Genomic DNA, 6,000 nt, shown 5'->3' on the forward strand with positions numbered 1-6,000 from the left:
TTTCACCATGAAATTCAACCCCGAATCTCGTTCTGGTGTCTGTTTTTACATTTCGGTCAAAAAAAATTTTTGCCTCCTGGGCACAAAAATCCCTGACCCCGGCAGCAGGAATTTCCTTCCCAGGACACCAAAATAGCTTGATTTTTAAAAACTAGAAAAAGCACCAGTTTTCACCATGACATTGAACCCCGAATCTCGTTCTGGTGTCTGTTTTTACATTTCGGTCAAAAAAATTTTTTTCCTCCTGGGCACAAAAATCCCTGACCCCGGCATCAGGAATTTCCTTCCCAGGACACCAAAATAGCTTGATTTTTAAAAACTAGAAAAAGCACCATTTTTCAACATGAAATTCAACTCCGAATCTCAATCTGGTGTCCGTTTTTACATTTGGGTCAAAAAAAAATGCCTCCTGGGCACAAAAATCCCTGACCCCGGCAGCAGGAATTTCCTTCCCAGGACACCAAAATAGCTTGATTTTTAAAAACTAGAAAAAGCACCATTTTTCACCATGAAATTCAACTCCGAATCTCAATCTGGTGTCCGTTTTTACATTTGGGTCAAAAAAAAATAATTGCCTCCTGGGCACAAAAATCCCTGACCCCGGCATCAGGAATTTCCTTCCCAGGACACCAAAATAGCTTGATTTTTAAAAACTAGAAAAAGCACCATTTTACACCATGAAATTCAACTCCGAATCTCAATCTGGTGTCCGTTTTTACATTTGGGTCAAAAAAAAATGCCTCCTGGGCACAAAAATCCCTGACCCCGGCAGCAGGAATTTCCTTCCCAGGACACCAAAATAGCTTGATTTTTAAAAACTAGAAAAAGCACCAGTTTTCACCATGAAATTCAACCCCGAATCTCATTCTGGTGTCCGTTTTTACATTTGGGTAAAAAAAAATTTTTGCCTCCTGGGCACAAAAATCCCTGACCCCGGCAACAGGAATTTCCTTCCCAGGACACCAAAATAGCTTGATTTTTAAAAACTAGAAAAAGCACCATTTTTCACCATGAAATTCAACCCCAAATCTCAATCTGGTGTCCGTTTTTACATTTGGGTCAAAAAAAATTTTTGCCTCCTGGGCACAAAAATCCCTGACCCCCGCGGCATCAGGAATTTCCTTCCCAGGACACCAAAATAGCTTGACTTTTAAAAACTAGAAAAAGCACCATTTTTCACCATGAAATTCAACCCCGAATCTCATTCTGGTGTCCGTTTTAAAATTTGGGTCAAAAAAAAAATTTGCCTCCTGGGCACAAAAATCCCTGACCCCGGCATCAGGAATTTCCCTCCCAGGACACCAAAATAGCTTGATTTTTAAAAACTAAAATAAGCACCATTTTTAACCATGAAATTCAACTCCGAATCTCAATCTGGTGTCCGTTTTTACATTTGGGTCAAAAAAAAATAATTGCCTCCTGGGCACAAAAATCCCTGACCCCGGCAGCAGGAATTTCCTTTCCAGGACACCAAAATAGCTTGATTTTTAAAAACTAGAAAAAGCACCATTTTTCACCATGAAATTCAACCCCGAATCTCGTTCTGGTGTCCGTTTATACATTTGGGTCAAAAAAATTTTTTGCCTCCTGGGCACAAAAATCCCTGACCCCGGCAGCAGGAATTTCCTTCCCAGGACACCAAAATAGCTTGATTTTTAAAAACTAGAAAAAGCACCAGTTTTCACCATGAAATTGAACCCCGAATCTCATTATGGTGTTCGTTTTAAAATTTGAGTGAAAAAAAATTTGCCTCCTTGGCACAAAAATCCCTGACCCCGGCATCAGGAATTTCCTTCCCAGGACACCAAAATAGCTTGATTTTTAAAAACTAGATAAAGCACCATTTTTCACCATGAAATTCAACCCCGAATCTCGTTCTGGTGTCCGTTTATACATTTGGGTCAAAAAAATAATAATTGCCTCCTGGGCACAAAAATCCCTGACCCCGGCAGCAGGAATTTCCTTCCCAGGACACCAAAATAGCTTGATTTTTAAAAACTAGAAAAAGCACCAGTTTTCACCATGAAATTGAACCCCGAATCTCGTTCTGGTGTCCGTTTTTACATTTCGGTCAAAAAATATTTTTGCCTCCTGGGCACAAAAATCCCTGACCCCCCCGGCATCAGGAATTTCCTTCCCAGGACACCAAAATAGCTTGATTTTTAAAAACTAGAAAAAGCACCATTTTTCACCATGAAATTCAACCCCGAATCTCATTCTGGTGTCCGTTTTAAAATTTGGGTCAAAAAAAAAATTTGCCTCCTGGGCACAAAAATCCCTGACCCCGGCATCAGGAATTTCCCTCCCAGGACACCAAAATAGCTTGATTTTTAAAAACTAGAAAAACTAGAAAAAGCATCATTTTTCACCGGCATCAGGAATTTCCTTCTCAGGACACCAAAATAGCTTGATTTTTAAAAACTAGAAAAAGCACCATTTTTCTCCATGAAATTCAACCCCGAATCTCGTTCTGGTGTCCGTTTTTACATTTGGGTCAAAAAAAAATTTCCCTCCTGGGCACAAAAATCCCTGACCCCGGCAACAGGGATTTCCTTCCCAGGACACCAAAATAGCTTGATTTTTAAAAACTAGAAAAAGCACCATTTTTCACCATGAAATTCAACCCCGAATCTCAATCTGGTGTCCATTTTTACATTTGGGTCAAAAAAAAATTTGCCTCCTGGGCACAAAAATCCCTGACCCCGGCATCAGGAATTTCCCTCCCAGGACACCAAAATAGCTTGATTTTTAAAAACTAGAATAAGCACCATTTTTCACCATGAAATTCAACCCCGAATCTCGTTCTGGTGTCCGTTTTTACATTTGGGTCAAAAAAAATTTGCCTCCTGGGCACAAAAATCCCTGACCCCGGCAGCAGGAATTTCCTTCCCAGGACACCAAAATACCTTGATTTTTAAAAACTAGAAAAAGCACCATTTTTCACCATGAAATTCAACTCCGAATCTCAATCTGGTGTCCGTTTTTACATTTGGGTGAATAATTTTTTTTTGCCTCCTGGGCACAAAAATCCCTGACCCCGGCATCAGGAATTTTTTTTCCAGGACACCAAAATAGCTTGATTTTTAAAAACTAGAAAAAGCACCAATTTTCACCATGAAATTCAACTCCGAATCTCAATCTGGTGTCCGTTTTTACATTTGGGTCAAAAAAAAATAATTGCCTCCTGGGCACAAAAATCCCTGACCCCGGCAGCAGGAATTTCCTTCCCAGGACACCAAAATAGCTTGATTTTTAAAAACTAGAAAAAGCACCAGTTTTCACAATGAAATTCAACCCCGAATCTCGTTCTGGTGTCCGTTTTTACATTTGGGTCCAAAAAAAAAATTCCCTCCTGGGCACAAAAATCCCTGACCAACAGGAATTTTCTTCCCAGGACACCAAAATAGCTTGATTTTTAAAAACTAGAAAAAGCAACATTTTTCACCATGAAATTCAACCCCGAATCTCGTTCTGGTGTCCGTTTTTACATTTGGGTCAAAAAAACATGCCTCCTGGGCACAAAAATCCCTGACCCCGAAATCAGGAATTTCCTTCCCAGGACACCAAAATAGCTTGATTTTTAAAAACTAGAAAAAGCACCATTTTTCACCATGAAATTCAACCCCGAATCTCATTCTGGTGTCCGTTTTTACATTTGGGTCAAAAAAATTTTTTGCCTCCTGGGCACAAAAATCCCTGACCCCCCCGGCATCAGGAATTTCCTTCCCAGGACACCAAAATAGCTTGATTTTTAAAAACTAGAAAAAGCACCATTTTTCACCATGAAATTCAACCCCGAATCTCATTCTGGTGTCCGTTTTTACATTTGGGTCAAAAAAAAAATTTGCCTCCTGGGCAAAAAAATCCCTGACCCCGGCAACAGGAATTTCCTTCCCAGGACACCAAAATAGCTTGATTTTTAAAAACTAGAAAAAGCACCATTTTTCACCATGAAATTCAACCCCGAATCTCAATCTGGTGTCCGTTTTTACATTTGGGTCAAAAAAAAATTTGCCTCCTGGGCACAAAAATCCCTGACCCCGGCATCAGGAATTTCCCTCCCAGGACACCAAAATAGCTTGATTTTTAAAAACTCATTCTGGTGTCCGTTTTAAAATTTGGGTCAAAAAAAAAATTTGCCTCCTGGGCAAAAAAATCCCTGACCCTGGCAACAGGAATTTCCTTCCCAGGACACCAAAATAGCTTGATTTTTAAAAACTAGAAAAAGCACCATTTTTCACCATGAAATTCAACCCCGAATCTCAATCTGGTGTCCGTTTTTACATTTGGGTCAAAAAAAAATTTGCCTCCTGGGCACAAAAATCCCTGACCCCGGCATCAGGAATTTCCCTCCCAGGACACCAAAATAGCTTGATTTTTAAAAACTCATTCTGGTGTCCGTTTTAAAATTTGGGTCAAAAAAAAAATTTGCCTCCTGGGCAAAAAAATCCCTGACCCCGGCAACAGGAATTTCCTTCCCAGGACACCAAAATAGCTTGATTTTTAAAAACTAGAAAAAGCACCATTTTTCACCATGAAATTCAACCCCGAATCTCAATCTGGTGTCCGTTTTTACATTTGGGTCAAAAAAAAATTTGCCTCCTGGGCACAAAAATCCCTGACCCCGGCATCAGGAATTTCCCTCCCAGGACACCAAAATAGCTTGATTTTTAAAAACTAAAATAAGCACCATTTTTAACCATGAAATTCAACCCCGAATCTCGTTCTGGTGTCCGTTTATACATTTGGGTCAAAAAAAAATAATTGCCTCCTGGGCACAAAAATCCCTGACCCCGGCAGCAGGAATTTCCTTCCCAGGACTCCAAAATAGCTTGATTTTTAAAAACTAGAAAAAGCACCAGTTTTCACCATGACATTCAACCCCGAATCTCGTTCTGGTGTCCGTTTTTACATTTGGGTCAAAAAAAAATTTGCCTCCTGGGCACAAAAATCCCTGACCCCAGCATCAGGAATTTCCTTCCCAGGACACGAAAATAGCTTGATTTTTAAAAACTAGAAAAAGCACCATTTTTCACCATGAAATTCAACTCCGAATCTCAATCTGGTGTCCGTTTTTACATTTGGGTCAAAAAAAAAATAATTGCCTCCTGGGCACAAAAATCCCTGACCCCGGCAGCAGGAATTTCCTTTCCAGGACACCAAAATAGCTTGATTTTTAAAAACTAGAAAAAGCACCAGTTTTCACAATGAAATTCAACCCCGAATCTCGTTCTGGTGTCCGTTTTTACATTTGGGTCAAAAAAAAAATTTCCCTCCTGGGCACAAAAATCCCTGACCCCGGCAACAGGAATTTCCTTCCCAGGACACCAAAATAGCTTGATTTTTATAAACTAGAATAAGCACCATTTTTCACCATGAAATTCAACCCCGAATCTCGTTCTGGTGTCCGTTTTTACATTTGGGTCAAAAAAAAATTTGCCTCCTGGGCACAAAAATCCCTGACCCCGGCAGCAGGAATTTCCTTCCCAGGACACCAAAATACCTTGATTTTTAAAAACTAGAAAAAGCACCATTTTTCACCATGAAATTCAACTCCGAATCTCAATCTGGTGTCCGTTTTTACATTTGGGTGAATAATTTTTTTTTGCCTCCTGGGCACAAAAATCCCTGACCCCGGCATCAGGAATTTTTTTTCCAGGACACCAAAATAGCTTGATTTTTAAAAACTAGAAAAAGCACCATTTTTCACCATGAAATTCAACTCCGAATCTCAATCTGGTGTCCGTTTTTACATTTGGGTCAAAAAAAAAATAATTGCCTCCTGGGCACAAAAATCCCTGACCCCGGCAGCAGGAATTTCCTTCCCAGGACACCAAAATAGCTTGATTTTTAAAAACTAGAAAAAGCACCAGTTTTCACAATGAAATTCAACCCCGAATCTCGTTCTGGTGTCCGTTTTTACATTTGGGTCAAAAAAAAAATTTCCCTCCTGGGCACAAAAATCCCTGACCATCAGGAATTTCCTTCCCAGGACACCAA

Source organism: Vipera berus (assembly GCF_964194415.1).
Source record: "Vipera berus genome assembly, chromosome: 5".
NCBI lineage: Eukaryota > Metazoa > Chordata > Lepidosauria > Squamata > Viperidae > Vipera > Vipera berus.